This window comes from Stenella coeruleoalba (genome assembly GCF_951394435.1).
Source record: "Stenella coeruleoalba genome assembly, chromosome: 16".
In the NCBI taxonomy this organism is placed as follows: Eukaryota; Metazoa; Chordata; class Mammalia; order Artiodactyla; family Delphinidae; genus Stenella; species Stenella coeruleoalba.
Window position 1 is genome coordinate 53,808,882 of NC_137162.1, and position 23,186 is coordinate 53,832,067.

Sequence of the window (23,186 nt, forward strand, 5' to 3'; positions counted from 1 at the left end):
ACTGAGACCCTCTAGGCCAGAATGGTGAATAGCTACCACTGTGCTTTTTATGACTCGGTAGGAACACCACGTGGGGGAAATGACTCTAGATTTGGTGTTTGGGTTCTGGTTCCCATTCTGACACTCGCACGCGATGCGTTCTCCAAACCTTGGTTTTCTCGCCTATAAAATTTTCAAAACAATCTATACAAATCTGGAAAGTAACCTCTGCTTCATTGTTGCTCAGGGTTGATGCAAACATCAAAAGAAGGGAAAGTAAGTGCCTTGTAAAAAGGTCAAGTGCTGTAGAGCTCTAGAGTAGTACAGTACTGTCATCTTTCTTACATCGATTCATTCAACTGACAATGGTTGAATACAGCCAGCGTGACCCAGCCAACGTGACCGGCCCTATGCTAGGTGCCACAGGAAGAGGTGCGAAAGAAAATCCCTTTGCTCTAAACACAGCTCTTCTTCAATGGAGAAAAAATTAAATTGTAAATCCCCCACACAATAGAGGCTTGCAAAAAGGATGGGTAAGTGAGACGCAGGTGAGAGACTGGAGTGCAGAAAGTCTTCTGATCAGTCTTGCCAGACTTTGCAATGAATATCCTTCTAATTTTTAAAATCATGTTAATTCTTTTTAAAAAGTTATCTATTCCTTTAATTTCTACTTTTATCTTTGTATCAATAGTTTTGTTCCTTCTACTTGCTTTGTGTCTGCTCTGCTGTTCTTTTTCTGGTTTCTAGAGTTGAATATTAGAGTTATTTATTTTCAGAATCTTTTGTTGTTGTTTTCTAATATTTATGTGAGAGAATAAATCTCCCTTTAAATCCTGCTTTAACTACATATCACAAGTTTTAATATGCCATGCTTTTGTTATGCCTTAGTTATAAATATTTTGGGTTTTTTTCCACTAGAATTTTATCCTTAATTCATGGACTATTTAGAAGCGTGTTTTCCAATTTTGTTTTCAAAGTTATGGCTTTTCAAAAAATATTCTGTCATAGATTTCTAACTCTAATTCTTGGAGATGAGAGATGTGCTCTGTTTAGAATTTGTTAAGACTTTTTGTTTTCTAGTAAACAGACTTTGAATATCCCAGTTTTTGTAAATGTATATTCACTCTTTACCTGTGCAAGATTCTCTCTCTACATCTCTCCATCCACTTTGCTAATCTGGTTACTTAGATTGTTTTTATCCTGAGGTTCTTTTCTGTTCAATCCATTGATTTGTGAGACAGTTTAACATTTTCCACTTTTTTGTAGTTTGTCAACTTCTGCCTATAATTTGGTCTGATTTTGCCTTATAATTTTGAGAACACATTATTAGGTTCATACAAGTTCATAATTGTCTTATCTTTTGGTGACTATCTCCTTTTATTACTTTTCTCCTTAAAAAATTATTATGCCTGCTCTTAGTGTTGCTATCTAAGATAGTGCTTGTCTGGTATATGTGTTTTCTCTCTCTTTTTCACTCTTACTGTATTGTTCTTTAGGTTTTTCTCTTGGAAATGACATAAATTTTTTTCCACAAATGAAAAAGTAGATCTAAGTATCTGCTTTTAATTGTGAGTTTAACCAGTTTATATTGATAATGACTACAGAAATATTGGGACTTATTTCTGCCCCTTTTTTGTTATTGTTATGTGTGTGTGTGTGTATGTATGTGTGTGTATATATATATATATATATATATATATGCCCTCAGGACTGATATACCAATATGCAACTAGAACCAGTTGACATAACAAATTGAAATTCTTCTGTCCAGTTTGGTAAATAGCTGTTGCCTTGAGACCTTACATTACCCCCACCCCTGACCTTCCCCTGATCTAGCAACAAAAGAGGCAGTGCTTGTCACAGGGAGGCCTTCGACGACCTCTTCCAAGTCTCTAATTGGTCAGCAGACAGGCCATACAGGTGGCTTAATATTTGAATATCATGTGACATATGCTTTCTCTTGGTTTCTTTTTTCTCTTTTCCTACCTACCTTTGGATTGTTTAAATTTTCTTTGTTTAAACAGGGGAGTGATACTAGAATTACAAATGTATGAATAAATAACTGCTTACTGGATACATTTACCAGAATATCCCTCAAAAATCACCAACTTATAATGTCAAAAATGAACTAACCATCCTTCCCTCTCAAGCTTATTTTCCTCTGGGTCCTATATCTCAGGTGAGCTACCACCTTCTGCCAAGGCATCCAGGCTACAGCTCTGGTAGCTACTTGATTTGCCAGAACCCCCTTCCAAGTCCTGTACATTAGGAAGATTCACCACGAAGCTGCAGGGCCCCTTGTTTCCAGGGACTCCTCATGGGAGAGGCTTAGCAATGTTTTATGCAGTCCTATGTTTTTGTGGAATTTGCAAAAGTAAGCTATTTTAGGTACACACAGTTAAGATGGCAGCGTCTTTCTACTCTGATTTCTCCTCCATCTCAGTTCTTCTCAAGCCCCTCCCGTGAGTTGGAGTGCCCATGGGCACTTGAGGGTCTGGCTAGGGAAAGGTGAGCTGCAGATACATTTAGTTTGGGTTTAGTAGGTTATGTTTATGTTGTTAGCAGTCACTTCTATGTGTAATTACATTACTGCTAGTCTTCCCAGTGTGGGAATAGCTTTTAGGAACACTGTTCTGATTCAGCCAGTAGAGCCAGAGATGGTATCTCAATAATAAATGTGTCCAAATAGCATCTGTTCTCAGAAGTATGTAGGTAGTAGAGGAGAAACAAGACTCTGCATTTATAGAGCCAGAAATTGGTCAATGGAAAACTCTTTCAACCACTGTATGTATAAAGTTTTAAGCATGTAAGTCTATTCTCGTCCATGCCTATTTAAAACAAAAGTTCTCTTACTGTACATAAAATAACCAACAAGGACCAACTGTATAGCACAGGGAACTATACTCAATATCTTGTAATAACCTATAGTGGAAAAGAATCTGAAAAAGAATAGATATATAGTTATATTTATATAGATATATTTATATATATATATCTGAATCACTTTTCTGTACACCTGAAACTTATGCAACATTGTAAGTCAATTATGCTTCAATAAAAAGAAAAAAAAAGAGAAGTTCTTTCCTATAGAGAATATACTTGATAAGGTAACCTATACAATGATAACATACACACATATATACATACATCTTTTTCGAACAATTTCAGGGAATATATTTTATTAAACTCTTGTGTAATAAGGCACAAGCTGTGGGAGTACTGCACATCGAAGCATGCCTGCATGTGAAATGAAATGCTTCATGCATCTCACTGTATCAGATTGCATCTTAGCTTCTCTGATGTATTTCATCCTAATGAAGTCTGTAAATTCCAGAGGCATACACTAAGAAAATATTAAATTTCATGATAACTTTATATGAAATACTTACATCTACAAGGATAACACAAAACTCAATTCACCACCACAATCGGAACATTCATGTTAAACTGGAAAATACTTGTATCCATTCAAGAAGTATTTAAGATTAGACACTGTACAAGAAAACTTAAAATGCCCTGAAATCTCATAGTTCATACATGAAACTTGGTAGAAGTATTTCCAACTTTGACAATAGTTGTAAAAATTTACATGATACTACCAGCAGTATTAACTATTTGCAGCAAAAATACTTACTTTTGCAAATTTTACAAAAATATATGACCATACTGGAAGAAGACTGAAGTCTCTTTCTAGTCTACCTAAAGAAAACCAATACTATTAGAAAATCCTCCCTGTCTGTAGATTCTTCTTCCTAAATATTTATTGCACTGACCCGCTACTCTCTACCCCCTAAGTACCACTGCCCTGGTTGCTAGGGTCTTATGATTTCTAACCTGGACTTCTGCAGGAGCTTTCTAGCTTGTCTTCCTGGCTCCAGTGTCATTCCACTCAAACCTACCCTCCAGAGTGGCCCAAGACGCGCATCTGACTATGCCATTCCTTTAGAACCATCTGGAGCTCTCCAGGATAAGGTTGGACCTCTTAACCTGGCACAGAAGACCATGCCCTGCCTCTCCCTTTGCAGCTCATACAGGTCCTATTTCTCTCGAAATGTCAAGTGCCTGTAATCCCTGCCCCCCCCGCTACCGTACCGTGTTGTGTGTGTCCCCATACTTTTGCTCTTGCCGTCTTCCAACCTGCAGTATCCTTCTCTCCCTTTTCATTAGGCTGCTCCTGTTCATTCTCCAAGATTCTGCTTAATTTTCATCTTTTCTAGAAATCCTCTGACTTCCTTCTTCATCACAGTGGACTGAGTACCTGACCCAAACTCCAGAAATGACAGGAAAGGAAAAAGTTAGTGTCCTCAAAAAAGATGACAGATGTTCAGAGAATCAGAAGTGCTGAGAAATTTCTAAGAAACTGAAAGCAGACACAACGAGATTTAATGTTACAGCCCAGCTCATGAGCGTACATTACATAAATTCTATTTTTGATTTTTAAAATTTTAATTTTTAAATTAATTTTTACTGGAGTATAGTTGCTTTACAACTACATATATTCTTGAATGTCTACACTACAATATATACTACAAAAGTGAGAACAGCAACAAGGGCACTCCATGGCCGGAGATAGGCGAGGCGTGGAGCAAGACGGGGACAATGGAGTACTGCTGGGAAGGTTAGACAAGCATCCCCATGGGAGAAGCTAGATGAGCTGACTCCTGGAGAGCTCCCTAAATCCCACCCTTGCAAACAAGGTGGCCAAGCTCCAGGTGCAAGCTGTATTAAGGGAGTGAGAGACGGCGCAGGGCCCAGATGGATGGCAAAGCCAGGGAAGAAAGGTAGCAGCTAAGCCCCAAAGACCACCCAAAAGAGCATCCACTCGTGAGGCATCCAGCCCATTCTGCACTCTCCCTGGAAGCAACGTGGAACACACATTTGCAAAATGGTTTTCACCCCTCCTCAGAGTGGGTTATGCAAGCAGATTTCTTGCAGGAAATCTCATAGGAAAACACAAATTCATTGTCAAAAGATTAAAGGTCACTGGAGAAGCACCGGCACTAGGAAAGAGTTACTGAGTATTTATACGTTGGGCACTATTCTAAATGTACCGCATGCATCTTAAAAAAAAAACAAGAGAACTTTAACCCTACCAGAATCTTTTAAGGTAGAACTATTTTTATCCCCATTTTACAAATGAGGAAACTAAACTAAGGTATAAGTGATTAAGTAACTTCCTGCAAAGTCATACAGCTTAGTGTGTGAAGCACATTTCTGTCCCCCAGGCTGTCTGCTCCAGATTCCAAGATTAAACAGAACAAATAGGACAACCAGTACTGAGCTTTGAAGTAAACATAATGAATGTTCTCAAATAAGAGAGGATAAAAAGAATCAGTTAGAGATGTTGGAAATAAAAAATACATCATTTATAATTATAGTGAAAAAAACTGCCTCAGTGGATGAGCTAAGTAGTAGAATGTGTGCAGCTGAAGAGCTCATGAGCTAAAAGATTGGACCAAGCAGTTTTCCCTGAAAATAACAGGAAGGGAAATAAATAGAAACTAGAAAAGATAATGGACATGGAAGATCGTTGCAGAAATGCCAACATCCATCCATCACATGATACAAAAAGAGAGACTGGAGTAATGGATGTCCAGTTAAGTGTGGTGATTGGCAGCACAAGTTTATTTCCTCTTCCTCCCCAAATCCTGGAAAAAGCACAAGAGAGGAATAGCAAAGGTAAAATCCTACGAGAGCAGAGGAACAAGAGAGAAGAAAATAGTGGACGAGAATTTTTAACACATTTTTAGACGATAGAAAACATATGGAGAAGTGGTAACTAACTTGGTAGAATAGAGGAGGCTTCAACATGGGGGCCCCCAGAGGGAGAAAAGAAGGAGAAGCCAGCTATTTCTCCCCATCCCACCCACAGGGCAACAGAGGCACCGGTGGAAACCCTAGGTCACCTTCCCTATCTCCTTCAGGGAGATATGGGAGAAAGGAGACTTATTTGTCATATAAGTTGAACTGTGGGGACTGCAAAATGGTAGATGTAAGGCAACGAATTTGGGAGGAGGAGGTAAGGTACTGGGCTAAGCAAGGAATAAGCAAAAATCTGCATATTGAATAATGGGACCCCAGTCCCCAGCAAGTGAGCAACCTGATTTACCATCCACAAGCAGGTAACTGGAGGATACATCTGTGCAGAAAATGAGCATCCCAGACAAACATCCTCCAATGACTGATAGTTACTGGTTCTCTCAATGCCAACGCTAATGGATGCTTAAACACCCTGCAGTGAACTCCATCAGTCAACAAGCCCAATTCCCACCCAGAGATTCCAGGCCGTGTTTTGTGCCTCACCTCCAAATGCGGATGTCCAGCCCAAGATCACCAGCTTGTAAGGAAGACCTCCAGGTAGGGTGACCCACCATCCTGGTTTACCAGGGACTGAAGGGTTTCTTAGGACACTGGGCATTCAGACTCAAACTGGAGAAGTCTCTGGCAAACCAGGACAAGCTGGTCACTCTACTCCAGCAAGTACAAGCAAAATCCAACAGTTCGGCTTTTGTTTAACAATTTGCAAACCTGACTTTCTCCGTGCACAGCTTGCAAGCTGTGTGCACAGTCATCCGCTCTAATTTATAGGGCCTTGAGGCAAAATCTGCCAAAAATTGTATTAAATGGCTTGTGACTTTTGCTGATCCTTTCCCAGCCTTTGACACAATATGTAGGGAAAATTATGGTCTACACTATTCATAACATCCAGTCGGGTCAAACAAAGATGTGTCCTGGCTTCTTTTATTATTAACTTGATCTTTTTTTTTTTTTGAAGATCTAACTAGCTTTATTCAACAATTATGAATTGGGCAGTAATAGTCTAGTAAATAGAAGGTCCTTCTTAACTTGATCTTTATCACTTGAAACCACTTTTGGATGAGCTGCAGGTTTGCTTCTTGCTGGACTTAGTGCAGCCCGCCAGCCAGTGTCAGTTCTGAAGGGTCAGTGTCTGTGCCAGGCGCGCAGTTAAATGTGGTCTCCCCGTGCCATCCTGCCCTGCACTGGAAAACAGAAAGCCAAGCAGTCTTTGGGATGCAAATTACCTCATTTTCACGTCATGGACCAGGAATGGTCTTAATAGACAATTGATACTACTCTCTAATTACCTCCAGAAACATTCTGGATCTGAGATAATAATTTTAATAGCTAGCCTCCAACTTTAGGGAGATGTATAGAAAATAATTATAAATAGTAAGTTACCTTATTCAGTTACTTTGGGAGGACATTTCACAACCAGTTTAACTAGCAGATCTGTTGCTCAAAATGAGACGTGTTGCAGGTTTTTGCGTGTGTGGCCAAATAGGGAAGATGGTTAGCAACCCGCTTTACCATGTCTCTAGGCTAATTTTTCTTGCTGTCACACTTTAGGATGTGGAACTGTGGGGCCTCAATTACCCATCTGTTGCATTGCTAGAGAACTCTCAAAGTTCCTCCCAAATGAAATCTTGGCTCTGCCGGCAAGGACTCCCTCAACGCACTTTGGAGGGGATGTGGGCTGGCCTTCTCTTTAGGGGACATGTTCTTGTCGGTGCCTGAGTTTTCATAAGAGGATCGAATAAAAGTTCCAGCCCAGTTTATTATTAAGGCATGTGGCTCATTTCTTATTTGGCCATGGAAAGCACCACCACTGCAAGTAGAAGCTAAAACCCATAGACACAAAGTACTTTTCAAAAGCTTGGCTAAGAGAAATGCTGTTGGTGGACAAGTGCCTGTAAAGTATGTAATCTGTTCAATCTCTAGACATGTATTCTTAAATATATTACCAATTCAGCCAGAGCAGCAGACTTCTGTGCTGTGACTACCTCCCATGGCTTCCTGGAGAATTACTTTTCATGCTTTCTGCTTTGGTTGGTGGCCTTCGACCTACACTGAGGGACATTATACAAAATACAGTTTTGAACGTTGAGCCCCTATCTGTTGTAGGGATGCTGTTGAGGGCATAGCTTATTACATTCACAGTGGCCTCTTCATGAGGACCACTCATCGAAGTAAATATGCTCTTTGGCCTCACTATCTAGAATAGTTGCTTTTTTTTTTTTTGCGGTACGCGGGCCTCTCACTGTTGTGGCCTCTCCCGCTGTGGAGCACAGGCTCCGGATGCGCAGGCTCAGCGGCCATGGCTCACGGGCCCAGCCTCTCCGCGGCATGTGGGATCCTCCCGGACCGGGGCACGAACCCGTGTCCCCTGCATCGGCAGGCGGACTCTCAACCACTGCGCCACCAGGGAAGCCCCTAGAATACTTGCTTTTTCTTAGCAACCTGCAAATACTCTGAATCTTATACTGTGTCATATTTCCCTCTCTCCATCAGCTGCTAGGGTCTTAGAGCTAAATTAGTGAACAATCATGAGACCATACAAAGGGGACTAATCACTAGGATTGACACCATTGATGAGTATAGAATCAGAGCATGGGGTGCTGACAAGATGCTCTAGGGGGCTGTGCCTGCCCCATTGAGTGTCAGGGAATCCCCTCCCTAGACGAGGTTTGGAGATGACCATAGGTCACTCCAAAGCAGTCCTACAGAGGTGCCTGCAGATCATCCCTCCTCCTTAGAGTGAGGGTTAAGGTCAGGTGCAGTAGGGCGATGATGAGGGGAGAGAGACACATCTGCTGGTATGGGTCTCCTTTACTAGCTTCCTATCTTGTAACACATATGACATGACTGACAACTGATGGACATTGAATATGAAGTCAGGCACCATGTGCTTTCCGTTGTTTCACCCATCATGGCCCCCAGGTCAGGGTACATTCTCACCCCCAAAATCACTTCCAGTATGTGAGCTGGGAAATAGTACACTGTAGACGTTAAAAATGTGGGCTCTGCATAAAAAGAAACAAAATTGAGTTATTTGTAGTGAGGTGGATGGACATACAGTCTGTCATACAGAGGGAAGTAAGTCAGAAAGAGAAAGACAAATACTGTATGCTAACACATATATATGGAATCTAAGGGAAAAAAAAATGTCATGAAGAGCCTAGGGGTAAGACGGGAATAAAGACATAGACCTACTAGAGCACGGACTTGAAGATATGGGGAGGGGGAAGGGTAAGCTGGGACAAAGTGAGAGAGTGGCATGGACGTATATACACTACCAAATGTAAAATAGATAGCTAGTGGGAAGCAGCCGCATAGCACAGGGAGATCATCTCAGTGCTTTGTGACCACCTAGAGGGGTGGGATAGGGAGGGTGGGAGGGAGGGAGACGCAAGAGGGAAGAGATATGGGAACATATGTATATGTATAACTGATTTACTTTGTTATAAAGCAGAAACTAACACACCATTGTAAAGCAATTATACTCCAATAAAGATGTAAAAAAAAAAATGTGGGCTCTGAAGTTCACGCTGCACATATTTAAAAAAAATTTTTTTCCAAGCTGTTGTTGGTTTTTAAAATTTAGTTTTTGGTGCCTTTTGCCATTAGAGATTATTATTATGTTATTTGTTTAGGATAAGGTTTTCTGTGTACTCATGTATATGGGTATGTAATTCAGTCTATGTGTGTGTAATCAAGTCTTTCAACAATATTCTTTATACCTGTGCTCTTGTTTAATAAAGAGAGCCCTTACTAATTCCAAAATTATGAAAAAAATAAAATAAAATTGTGGGCTCTGGAGTTGAGGGCCAGTATCAAACCCTGTCTCCACACTCACTAGCTGAGTGGCCTCGGGTAAGAAATTTAGTCTCTTCATCTATAAAATGTACACAACTGCTTATCACACACAGCTGTTATAGGAGACATTATATAACTACTGTGAATCGTCTAGCACAGAGCTTGACACAGCGATAGATGTTTGCTATGAAGAAGTACATCATGGTCTTTAAGAGTTTGGGCTTCGGAATTGGATATAGTGGGGTTCAAAATCCAGCTCTTCCTGGGCCAGCTGTGAATCTTTGGGCAAGTTCCTAACTTCTTTAGTCCTTTGCTTTTTTTTTTTTTTAATCTGTAAAATGGAGCTAATGGCACACCGCTTGAAATGAAGTGTGGGCTCTATAAGTGATAGCTCTAATTGCTTGTTATTTTACTGCTACACCAGGAGAGAATGCAACTCAAGCTAAACAAGCAAGAGGGACCCCCTAAGGGAGATTGCCAGAGCTGCCAACCCTTTGTGGCAACAGGGGAGGTGATCTCCATCCCCAGCATACGGCAGAAACACAAAAACTTAGATTTATTGTTCTCTGTGTGCTCAGCCATGAGCTGAGAATGTTATATTTTTGTCTTATCTGGGTCTAGGTATGGTGGATCTTAATATTTTGGATTTTTAAAATATTTTTTTGCTAGTGCCATGCGGCATGTGTGATCTCAGTTCCATGACCAAGGATCGAACCCGTGCCCCCTGCACTGGAAGCACAGAGTCTTAACCACTGGACCAGGGAGGTCCCAGGATCTTAATATTTGGGGGGCCACAAGCACACAAGTCCCAGTCCGGGTCCCATCAGGAGACAGAAACCACATAGGGGTTTAAGAAATGGGACTTCAATGAAAGAATATTGTGCTATGATAAAAGAATAACTATAGGACGTAAACAGAACCCTGTAAGGCTACTCTCCCTTCAGCTGAGGAAGAGGACCCATGGAAGGGGGCCCCCTTCCCAGGCTGGGGATCAGACCCCGTTGGAGAAGGTGTCATGGCCCCCACTGGAGGCTGAGAGATTAGCTGGTGCCTGGGCCAGAGCTGGTCTGCAGCTGCCGGACAAGGAGGAAGCAAACCTCCAGGGCACAGTTGAGCCACAACCTGCTGGGTGGGCATGTGGGCATGTAGAGGGGGTCAAGTGGCAGTGTAGGCGGGTGCCATGGCACGTACAGTGTCTGGGTTGGGAGGGTCGTGGGAAAATGATCACCAGGCCAGGCAGGACTGCAAGGTCTCTGGAGGACCTTCTGGGCACGTGGGTGGGGCAGAGCACCACAGGATGTCTTATAACCGGCAAAGCCAGCAATTGAAGCCCCTTCCTCCTGCAGTGTTCTCCCATCACCCTCTACTGAGAAAGCTTACATTGTAGCACTATGCTCACTGTACAGGAGAGATGCTTATGGGAATTCTGCCCATCGGCACAGAGCTGGTATTGGTGGGTGAATTTGGGGTTGAGGAATAATACATGAATAACTAGCACAGTTATTGGTGGGGGCATGTGAAGAAACTGGGAACACGTAAGTGTGGATACACACACTCACGCATGTGCTCATATATATATACAATCTCCCCTGCTCATGGGGGATACTACTCCTAGGGTGTTCACAGACCCCAAGCGAAGAGTGCCTGGAGGATAAGTTATTCAAACTGGGGGCAGGGCAGCCACAGGAAAGCCTGGACAAGGCATTGAACCCTCTGGGGAGGTGGGGCATTTTGCATTATTTTTTAACTCTCAGGTCTCCTATCTGCATATGTAAGCTGAAAGTGCCTTCAGGGTAGATTTTGCCTTTGAGAAACTAATGGTAAAACTAACTTGGTGCACTGAATTAGGAGTCAGAAAATCTGACCTTGCTGTGTGTCCTGGAGCACATCGCCTTGCCTCTCTGAGCCTCAGTTTCCCCAAGTGAAAACTGGAACCTTAAGTAAGCCGCCTTCCCTGCCACTGTACCACAGGCTTGCCATGGGAATCGGCATGTTAAGTCTCTGTAGAGAGTAAAAGTGTTCACGTCCTTGTTGCATGTCCCTGTGCTCTCCTCCTGCCACTGTGTCCCAAACTGCAGCTTCCGCAGATGCCCAGTACCTTTTTTCATCAAAGGAGTAGGAGGACGGGTGTTTCAAACGGGAGCAATGGGCATTCCGGAGGCACTGACAGCAGAGTTTGGAAGATGGAAAAGAAAAACCAACTTTTCTCCCCTACACCTGCAAGTGGGACCTTAGGAGCCAGGAGAGCTCCATGCTGCCATCTGCTGGTCATTTTCTGTGTAGCAGCATCAAAATATTAATAGCTTTACAACACTCTTATTTAAACTTACCTAAGGACCTGGAGGGGGGACGTGGCAGTTGTTGAGCACCTACTGTTTACAAAGGACCATCTTCAAGGGTGGTATGAATGCAGGTGTGAATTAGTCTTGGATGCTGCCTGTAAACAGGACACAGATTCTAGAGAGCCAGGGCTGCTTCTCAATGGCTGTGTTCCCCAAGCATATTCTTCGGCTGCTTTCAACTTCAGTTTTCTCAACAGGTGGATGGACAAAGGATTTGGAGGGAGGGCCTTAAAAGATGAAGAGGTTGTTACAGGTGGGTACTGAGAAGGAAAGGAGGGCATCCTAGGCAGACTAAGACTGAGAGTTTGTCTAAGACGAAGGGTTTCAAAACACGCCCTTTGGAAAGCCTGACATGTGTCCTCTTCTTGTCCCTTTGTTTGTGAAGCCAGTTAGGCTTCAGATCTCTAAGCATCTCTCCTCCCCTGACAGCTGCTCAGGGGCAGGGACAGAGGAACTGGAAGGACTTCTTGAAGGAAGAATGAAACCAACTCCTGTGTAATCTCTGCCAACTTTAAGAAGTAGGAACCATATCATTTCCTTTGAAGTATTCCATTATATGAATATATTATCATTTATTTACACATTCTACTGTGGATGGACATTTGAATTGCTGCCCATTGTTTCCAGTTTTTCCTACCTTGGACATTCATACACATACATTTCTGTCAAGTATATACTCAGGGGGTGGAATTGTTGGGCTGTAGACCATGTGCATTTTCAACTTTATAGATCATTACAATTTATTATCGCAAGAGGTTCCACCAATTGAAACTCACGTTAGAAGTGTGTATGTTTGTGTATGTGTGGAGGACGGGGGATCCCTAGTACACCAAATTCACTGCAAGCACTTGATATTGTCTGATTTTTTAAGGTTTGCTAATTTGGTGGGGTGAATGGTGTCTTGCTGGGTTTCCATTTCCATTCAGTGGTGACTCTGTACATGTTATTCACAGCTGAATCTTGAAGTATACCATAATTACTTTCCCTAATTTGTACATTTAAAATTTTTCTTGGAGTAAACAACTTTTTCTTTATTGATTTACCATATTTTTAAGTACTTAGAACGTTTCATTCCCAATGCTCTGCTATGAGTTTACATCACCACATAAAGTATTCTGTCCATTGAATTGCCTTGGAGATACCTTTCCTGGTCTGGAGCTTCCTGACCTGCCCCCTCTGTGTTGATGGCTCTGTAAGCTCACTGCACCACTACTAGCTTGCTGTTGTTTTTGCTGTTGTTTTTTTTTTTAAACTGTCATCCTGGGCATTCTCATTGCCAGTTTCTTGTGTTTTCCTGGATTGCATATCTTCCTCTTTCTTGATTTTTACTCCCTTATTTTTTTGCGGTACATCCTCCACTAGGTTCCTGAGAAGGAATGCTCAGAAGGTAAGTTTTTGGAAGTCTTGCACATGTGTAAATAGCTCTACTCAAACTTGAGTAATTATTTTGTCTTGATGTGTAGTTCCATGTTGGAAAACATTTCTGCTATGAATTTTGAAGGCATACCTACATTGCCCACAAGGGTATGATTTTCTTAAGAAGCCTCATGTCTTTCTAATTCTTGATTTTTTTGTGTTTCTTATTTAAAATTTTTTTCTGGAAGTTTCTTTTTATTCCTGGGGCTCTGTAACACCACAGTGGTATGCTATGTATGAATTCTTTTTCATCCATTTCACAGGGTGCTTTGGGTATCCTTTCAATCTGGAAACTCATGCCTATATATTCTGGAAAGTTTTTTTAAAAATTATTTACCTAAAAAATGTTTCCCCAATCTGTTTTTCTGTTATTTCTTTCTGGAATATCTACTCATCAAATGCTGCATCTCTGGATTGATTTTCTAATTTTCTCACATTTTCTTCTCCTATTTTCTTCTCATACTAGGTTTTGGAGGAGTCCTATAATTTTATATTTTATATTCTTTCTGTAGAATCATCATTTATGGTTTTTCTTTTTTGTCCTGTGACTGCTCTTTTTTTTTTTTAAACAGCCTACTCTTGTTTCACGTTTATGAATCTTCTTTTATCTTTCTCAGTATATTAGTGGCATAGTTTTAGTTTTTTCTATCTGCTTGTTTTTTGTGTTTTCTAAATTGTTTTCTAGGTGTGCTGTTTTTCTGTTTGGCCTCCATCGTTCATGTTAAAACTTTGTGATCATTTCTGGAAATCCTTTAGTAAGGCACTAAAACATCTACTGGAAAGCCTGTGCGCATGAGTAGGGCTTGTCAACTGGTGGCCTTCACTGCAGTGACTGTGTATGGATCCCCAAATGTGAATTCCTATAAATCTTTTTGGGGAAGAAGGTGGCCAATTCCCCCCGAGAGGAATCTACTAATCTCCTGCTTGGCGTGTGGGTTTGGAGTAATACATCTGCTACCAGCATTCTAGAGCAGAGGACAGAGGACAATGTTTGGGCTCTGTGGCCTGAGAGGGCAGGAGCCTCAGTGCTCATGGTATTGTCCATATTTAATCCCATGTTAATTCCAGCATCTAATGCCCACCTGCGACTAAGCCTGGTGCCCCTGAGGCCAGAGGGTAAAACATTTCCTCTGAGTAGACCTCCCGTGGTTTTGCTAAGGTGGAGGAGGGAGACCTACAGACTCAGTGAGTGGAGAAGAAAATCTAGGACTGTTATTGATGTTTACTCAGACTCTCAACCAATACTCCTGCTTTTAGCTCTACTCCATACTCTGGTCGCATTAGTTCAGGTAACTGGCTAAAGCCAGTGTAACTAACAAACAAAACCAGAAACGCCTAAACATGTAGTGGCTTAGAGAAAATAGAAGTTTCTTACATGTTCTTACATGAAACAGTGCCGTGGTGGGCAGTCCGGGTTGGCGAGAGTCTTTGCTCCACGTTGTCATTCAGGAACCCAGGTTTCTTCCATCTTGTTGCTCTACTGTCTCCTAGGACACGGTCCTCCTCTGCATGGTCAAAGCCGGGCCAAAGGCATCTCTGTGTTCCGGTTCTGAAAAGGATAAAGATGAGAGAATAGCAGACACCCAGGGTGTTTGGGCCCAGACTCAGAAATGGCACACATTACCTCACACACACTTGGTCACTGATCACTTAGGCCATAGCCACAGTCAGATGCAAGGGAGGACGGAAAACGTAGAGTCCAGCTGAGCGATCATGTGCCCAGCTCCCGTTCCATTACTCTGAAGTAAGAGAACAGATATTGTGACTCTGCTGCCCCCTCCTGGTGCCTCCAGTTCCTGAGGGTCTCCAGGAATCTGCTCTGTGTGTTAGATCCTCGGCTGTCTCCTCCACCAAGCGAGAACGTGGGGGTTTTTCCCGCCTGTTGGATTAGCACACAGTCATTTCTTTTCCAATTTCTAAAATTTTGTTGACATCTCCTCTCTGCTGTTGTTTCTTCCCCCAATTCTCTTGTTCCTGTGGTGCTATGGGCTTTTTACACCTTTACTAGCATACTAACGGTATTTAAGAAAGAAGTGGCAAGAACTCATAAGTTCAATCTGCCATGTTTCAGAAACTTTAAATTATACCTTTAGGAGGCTTCCCTGGTGGCGCAGTGGCTGGGAGTCCGCCTGCCGATGCAGGGGACACGGATTCGTGCCCAGGTCCGGGAAGATCCCACATGCCGCAGAGCGGCTGGGCCCGTGAGCCATGGTCGCTGAGTCTGCGCGTCTGGAGCCTGTGCTCCGCAACGGGAGAGGCCACAACAGTTAGAGGCCCGCGTACCGCAACAAAACAAAACAAAACAAAACAAAACTCCTAGAAGAAAACGTGGGGGGTAAGCTCCTTGACATTGGTCTTGGAAATGAGTTTTTGCATCTGACACTAAAGGCAAAGGCAACGGGCTTCCCTGGTGGCACAGTGTTTGAGAGTCCGCCTGCCGATGCAGGGGACACGGGTTTGTGCCCAGGACCGGGAAGATCCCACATGCCGCGGAGAGGCTGGGCCCGTGAGCCATGGCCACTGAGCCTGCGCGTCCGGAGCCTGTGCTCCGCAACGGGAGAGGCCACAACAGGGAGAGGCCCGCGTGCCGCAAAAAAAAAAAAAAAAAAAATTATACCTTTAAATATTTCTTCAAGTTCTTTCAATTCCTATGATGTCTTTGGGTATAGTTTCCCTCTATTGAATGTTCATCATTTGTCTTCCATAGCTATAATTTTCTCTCCTGTTTTAAATTGTTTGTTCATTCCAAAGTATGTCTCTTTGATTTGGGATAAGATAAAGAAATACTCCATCTCTCTTTGTGTTTTCCAGTGTCTGTTCTGCTGCTGCTCCTGGTGTACTGTTCATTTCTGGAATGCTTCTTTTTCTCTTCACTTCTTTTCAAGATCTCCATCAGGGTCTGTCTTATCTCCTCTGTTGTCTTGTCTGATCTTCCCGGACCTCTTACGTATTTGCTTAGAATTTTTGTGTAATAGAAGAATTTGCTTTATTACATTTATAAAATTCATGGTGATGTATTGGAACACAATTTCCAACTGCTGTGTAGTGATCTTTTTCTATCATTCTGGCATTCCTCTGACAAATATTCTGTCACTTTCCTATTTTTATGGAGTATCTTTTTATAGATACCATGTTCCTCTTTGATTATTATTTATCTGTGAATAAGACAAATTCTTCCTCAACTAGATATTTGTAAGACATTCACTGGGGAGCAGGGCAGGACTGTGTTTCAGGACAGCTGGAATCTTCCCTAGGACACAGGGCTGTGTGTCTGACTTATTTTGGCATTTACTTTTTCCAGGCTAACAGAGCATGGCAGAGAAAGAGCTCACAGTGCACAATATTTCTCCTCCAGCCTGCCTCACTGACAGAGGACTTTATGCAATATGGCTTGCCTATATGGCTTCTTATTTTACCAACTGTGCTTCTTCGTATGACAGAGAAATACACTTCTCTGTTGCTTAAACCTCTTTAATTTGGGGCGTCTTTGTTACAACAACCTAACTTGCGTCTTGCCTAACACAGTTTCTATAAATGTTTGGTGGTTGAATGAATGACTACAGGTATTTATTGATGTAGAATTGCACACATGGGTGATATACTTTCTTCCAAAATCTAATGATAGCTTTTGGTACCAATGCTTGTTCTGTTTATGGCTATCCCTAGGAAGACTGAGCTACTACCTCATTCTAAAATATTGCAGGAAACTAATTATATAGAAGAATTTTCAAAAATTTGGAAGGAGAGACTATGTAACACTTGTTTACAGTGTCTTATCATTGTTCACTTGCTTGTTTATATCTTATTTTAAGCTCCTTGTTGGCAGGAAGCATGTCTTTTTAATTTTTTTCTTTTGATGAATCAGTGTATTTTAAAAATCTTCGTATCTTGTAGAACTAGCATGTAAACGTGATTTCTTTACTGAATGAATGAGTAACAAGAAAGTATTGAGATCATTGTGTAGCGTAAAAGGGAACTAACATTTCTTGAGCACCTACTACGTGTCCAAGGTTATGGGAGAGCATTTTGGAATTTGGTTGACTTTGAGGATAAAGACAGGTGACAGAAATGCTCAGAGTTGACCTTCAAAGGAGGGGAAGCTACTGTGTTTTGATGGTCGTGTGTTCCACCTGAGAGTCATGGGGGAAGGTACAGCTTTCACTGGTATGTGGTGGGCCTTCATGAACAAAAACCTGGGGAATTGTGCTCTATACACAACCAAGGTCCACAGAGACCTTGTAAAGATGGATGAGAGGCCAAAATGAACAAGGAGAGATTTGCTACAGGTCCCTGTTAACATTATCTCCTTGGACTCAAAAAAATTAATTTCACAAATTCAGGATCAGGGAACATCTGACTCAGGAAGGATCCTTGGGAAAAAGTCTAGGAATTTGGGTTGGCTCCAAGACTAAAACAAAATAAAAACTTTTTTTTGCCATCTTTAGCCACAAAGATGTAAAAACAAGAACAAGGGAGGTGATAGTCCCATATTCCACATTGCTCAGCGTATTATACGAGGCCTATATTGGGTGTAGAGAGTATCAGATGTACAAGGCTTATGTTCAAGGATAGAAAAGCCATCACGCTGAGGATACCATGTCATGAGTACTCTAGTGGGGTACAGAGAGTGCTGGGGCAATGTTATCTCACTGCTCAGGACCAGAAAGGTCCGGGACGCTCCTCAGAGACTCCGTATCAGTTGATATCTGAAAGATAATTAGGAGCTCCATAAATGGATATTTTAATCCAGATGGCAAAAAATGGACACTCGTAAAAGGACAGTCTCGAGAGGGAACAGCACGGGCAAAACCACTGTCCAAGATGCACAGTGGCTTGGAACGGGAGCAAACCAGACTCAAGTAGGGAGACCTCTGGTGGTGACTGAGAAGAGTACAGTCTCGCACACTATGCTGTGGGCCTGGAGGCTGCGGAGAGATTCTGAGTCCCACGGTGAAAGGACCACTCTCGAGGAGGGGGCAGGGGAGGGGAAGAAAGGTGAAGTAGCAGCAGGATAAAGGAGTTTTGGAGGAAAAGTCAGAAATGTTTAAGGGGAAATGTTATTAAGTTTCTGCTGTGTGAGGTGAGATGTGATTCTTCTTCCATCTCCCCAGGAAATAGTCTGTAAACTCTTCATATCAAGGTCAGAAGGGAGAGAGGGAGAGAGGGAGGTCACCTGAAAGCCACGGGAAGGCTGGGTTAGACGTGAAATGCCTGAGAGAAGAAGACTCAGGAGGACACAATTACTGACGTCTTCAAAGTCCACAACACTTGTGCGAAGGTCACAACTCTGTCCTGTGGGTAGAAAGTGGAGGGAGACAGATTTTGATTCTCACTAGTTTGAGAGCAAGCCATTAGGAATGGACTGCTTCAAGAAGTACTGAGCTCCCCGTCACCAGAAGGACACGAGCAGAAATTGGTTGGCCATCCGCCAGGGAGGCTGCTCACATGATTTCTGCATGAGGTGGAATATTGCCAGGTGAGTTTGAGGCCCCCAAGCTTTCAGTGGAGGCTGAGAAAGGCAGTCTCATCCCCTTGGGTCCTCTGTTCTCAACCAGTTCATTTAGGCACTGAGATGGTCATTTCTCATTTGATGGAAGGTGTTACATTGCACCTGTGTGTTCAGATTAAGCCTTGGAGGAGGGACTTCCCTGGAGGTCCAGTGGTTAAGACTTCGCCTTCCAGTGCAGGGGGTGTGGGTTTGATCCCTGGTCAGGGAGCTAAGATCCCACAGGCCTCGCGGCCAAAAAAACCAAAACATAAAACAGAAGCAATATTGTAACAAATTTGATAAAGACTTTAAAAATGGTCCACATCCAAAAAAAAAAAAAAAGTCTTGGGGGACACAGGGCATATCTAGAAAGAAATATAGGAGAAGGCAGAATCTGCAAGGAGAGAGGAGGGAGAGGGGTCGTTGATGATGACCCAGAGCTTAAATTCCAAGAGTCAAGCATATTCCATGTGAGCCGGGTGTTTAGACATCATTTCCCTTGAGGGCTGTGTCCATTAAGGTCTCTGTGGGAAACAGAATCACCCCAGATGGTACCCATGAAGATGCTGTAATCAAGAGATTACTGACAGAGGTGTGGGCAGGTTAGGGGAACAGACAGGGAAGCAAGAGGCTCATAGAGACTAGCAGCGGTGGGAAGACTTCATCACTCCCAGGCTGAAGGAATTAGGAAAGGAAATTGTGTTCTGGGCCCCTTGAGAGCTGGAGCCATGGAGGAGGGATCTCCTGAGGGAACTGCGACCGTGGGGGTCATACCGGCAGATGGATACATGCTGGTGAAGAGAGCGGGGAGCAGGGGAGAGATACTCCAGGGCTCTCTCCTCCTGCCTTCCAGAATCCCCCTGCGCCCCCCTTGGTTAACCCAACAGGAAGCTAGAGGCAAAGGAGCCAGGAGGACTCAGTCTGCAGGGGTGAGCCCCCCCAGCACAGAACCGAGAGACAGGTAAAGAAAAAAGTGGAGGAAGGGGTGACAAGAGAGAATGACCTGCGTAAGGGCTCCTTTCCTTGCCTTTTGTGACAGAGACTGCAGGCTGCCCCACAATATCCCACCACTGGACTGCAGACACATCAGTGGGCCGTTTTGGACCATGAAGATGATGGCAGAGAAACTGCAGTGAACCTGGTCCCCAGAGCCACAGGACTGCTGCCCCAGCCCCAGACTGCCTTTAGGATTGTTACATGAAACAGACGCAATTTAGCAATGGCTCGGAGCTGCCGACCTGTGCCCACCCAAGCTATTATAGCCTTTGTGGATTTTGAGAAGGACAGAGTCCCCATCTTTCAGGAAGCTTCAAGATCTTACTGCATGTTTTTACAGGGACCTAGTTCTCTTCTTGCCTAGGACCCCCAGCCCTGCGATGGCTCGGAGCAGCTCTTACCTTGCCCAGAGAAGCTCTCTTCCAGTGTAGACGTCCTTCCAGCGCTCTCTGCAAAGTGTCAGCCCCGAGCAGATGGGCAGGCTGGCGCTGAGTGATAGATGCCCCAGCTCCGTGTCTCTCCTCCCGAGCTGGGCTCTCTGTCCTGCACTGGTGTTCTCCCCATCGTGGCTGTGACTTCTCTGCCCCAGACAGCCCATGGGAGGGCAGTTGCTGGCAAGAATCACTTCCTGCTGGGGCCTGGGTTGAGAAGAAAGAGATAGCCCATCTTGCAGCTCCATCTCACTTCCTGTGTGACTCCGTTCAGCTTCCCCTGGAAGCAGCAGGGACCCCTGCTCATACCACCCCACGGAGTGTAGGATGCCGGCACTTGACCGGAAGTGTGTGTGTGTGGCAGGGATGGGGGTGGGCGTGGGGGGATTGAGATGAGGGAGGAACAACAAGGCATGTACAATTGTATGAATTTCTTTCTTATTTTAAAAAATAAATTTATTTATTTATTTTTGGCTGCATTGGGTCTTCGTTGCTGCGTGCGGGCTTTCTCTAGTTGCGGCGAGCGGGGGCTACTCTTCGTTGTGGTGCACGGGCTTCTCATTGCGGTGGCTTCTCTTGTTGCGGAGCATGGGCTCTAGGCGCGTGGGCTTCAGTAGTTGTGGCACATGGGCTCAGTAATTGTGGCTCGTGGGCTCAGTAGTTGTGGCTCGCGGGCTCTAGAGCACAGGCTCAGTAGCTGTGGCACACAGGCTTAGTTGCTCCACGGCATGTGGGATCTTCCCGGACCAGGGCTCGAACCCGTGTTCCCTGCATTGGCAGGCGGATTCTTAACCACTGCACCACCAGGGAAGCCCTGTATGAATTTCTGACAATCCTATTTTGTATCAGTATTTCTTCAGGTTACAAAGCAATTTCACAGAGAGTTTCTCTTCATCTGAGAAGTTTGGAAAGAGCAGTTTTTATTCCCATTTTGCAGAAGAAGAAACTGAGGTTTACAGGGGAAAAGTAACTTACCTAGTGACATGTAACTGGTAATCAGTCAGGCTAGCAGTAAAACCCAGTTTCTGGTATTTATGCCAGATCTTCCCCTTGTTCCAGAGAGCTCTACGTGGTGAAAGAGAACTCCCCTTCCTTAGTGGACATTTTATGAAGTGACACTTCAAGAATTCTGAAGGTCTCCCTCCTCCCTGCCGTGGAACAGAGATAAAGTGGTTGTCAGGGGACACATCGCAGGTGTCCCAGCTCTGTAAGTGACAGAGACAGTACCAGAGAGCTCATCTAGACGCTTCAGACCTGTACTTTATGACAAAGTGTGGGGTGTGGATGGCAGATGTGCTGTGTATATGGCAATGGGTGGGTGTATGATACGTGTCAGTGAGGTGTGGCATGTATGTGTCTGTGTGGAGTAGCGTGTATATGTTGGGTGTGTTCGCTTGAGGGTGTGTGGGGTGGGTGTGTCATGTATGTGACATGATGGTTGGTGTGTGTGTGATATACTGTGCGTGTGTACGGGGTGTGTCTGTGCGTTGTGTGTCTGTGCTGTGATACTCTTGTGTGAGAGTGTGACGGTGGGTCTTTCTGAGTCTGCTGATGCAGGACGTGTGGGGTGGTGGGAGTGTGTGTATCTGGGGACGGCGGGTCTGGCGCGGAGGGAGCCCGGACAGGACGTTCCCGTCTTAGCGGCATGTGTGTTGTGGCTCACGGCCCCCAGGTACCCGCCCCGGCGTCCCTGCCTAGTTGGTCAGCGTGCCCAGCCGAGACCTGTTTCAGTGTGTCAGCTGGGGCTTCCTCTGTTCCAAACAGGCCCACATCCTTGGCACAGACCGAGGTTTCACACTGGTTCGTCCCCAACGGCAGGTCCCCTCCAGGCCAGGCCAGCAGCCCCGCTCCCTTGGGACTTCCACCCACAGCAGAAACGCTCCCTGCCCAGGACGGGAGGAGCCGTGCCTGGGCCGGACAGAAGAGCCACGTCAGCAGCTGCCCTCGCTGCCCCTGAAAATAGTCAAAACGAGTGCCTGCTGCCAGCGCTCTGCAAACGTACGCAAATCCTTAGGTGGGGAGGGTGGGCCCCGCTCAGCTGCCATCCTCTCAGTGAGGCCTCTCCCACCTCCCTCTTTCAGACAGCAGCACACCCCTCACTCTCACCCACCTGCACCCTGACCCCTCACACTGGTCCCTTTTCTCTCTCTTTTTTAAAATAGCACTTTTCACCTTCTAACACACTGTATAATTTACTTGTTATGTTTCCTCTTTGTCTCCCCTTACTACAATGTAAGCTCCTTGAGGGCAGGGACCTGTACTTAGAGGAGAGGATGCAGGACGTTTAGAAGGTGCTCAAAAAATATATAGGGAAGGAGGGAGGGACGTAACGCCAACATCCGCCCCCCCCCCCCGGGCCAGGCCCATGGTGAGGGGTGTGGCAGAGCGTCCCCTCCCTGGTACTACTGGGGACAGCCAGAGGCCAGGGGGCAGATCGGGGCTGCAGATGGGTGGGAGGCCTGCCTGCTTTCCAGCCACCAGCCTGATGGGAAGGCACAGCTGTGGGTGGGAGGGGAGCCGGGAAGGATGTGCTCAGTTTCTGGGGAAGGAACTGCTGGCCAGGGATGCACTTAATTTAGCCCAAGTCTGGCATGGAGCAGGGAGTGGAGATTAATGCGGATCAGGTGCTGCTCTTTCCTTGCGGCTGGGGCTGAGGCTGGGGGCTGGGTCAGGTCAAGTGTGTTACCGGCCCAGGGTGAGATAAACACCCTCTTGGGACAGTCCTTCCTCCAGGAGGACAGGACGGCCGGATCTCGCCTGCCGGGGCCACAGTGAGCGAAGGGTCGGCGTACAGCTTTACAGCCTGCATGCACCTGTCGCAGGTGTGGTCTCATTTGGACCCCAAAGCCCCCTGCCAGGGAGCTAAAATTTCCATTTTACAGGTGGGGTGGGGGGGCGAAGGGAAGCTGCAAGGGCAGG

At 44.6% G+C, this 23,186-nt stretch overlaps 1 long non-coding RNA gene across 2 annotated transcripts; it reads right to left on the bottom strand.

Moving 5' to 3' along the window:
- Window positions 1-11,753: 11,753 nt before the first annotated feature.
- On the bottom strand, window positions 11,754-20,374 carry LOC307175231. Of its 2 annotated transcripts, none has more exons than XR_013824270.1 (3): window positions 20,238-20,374; window positions 14,738-14,901; window positions 11,754-12,163 (listed from the first exon to the last, which is right to left on the bottom strand). It is a non-coding gene; the product is annotated as an uncharacterized lncRNA (long non-coding RNA). The 2 variants fall into 2 exon arrangements; XR_013824271.1 differs by lacking the exon at window positions 20,238-20,374 and adding an exon at window positions 18,526-18,667.
- Window positions 20,375-23,186: the final 2,812 nt, after the last annotated feature.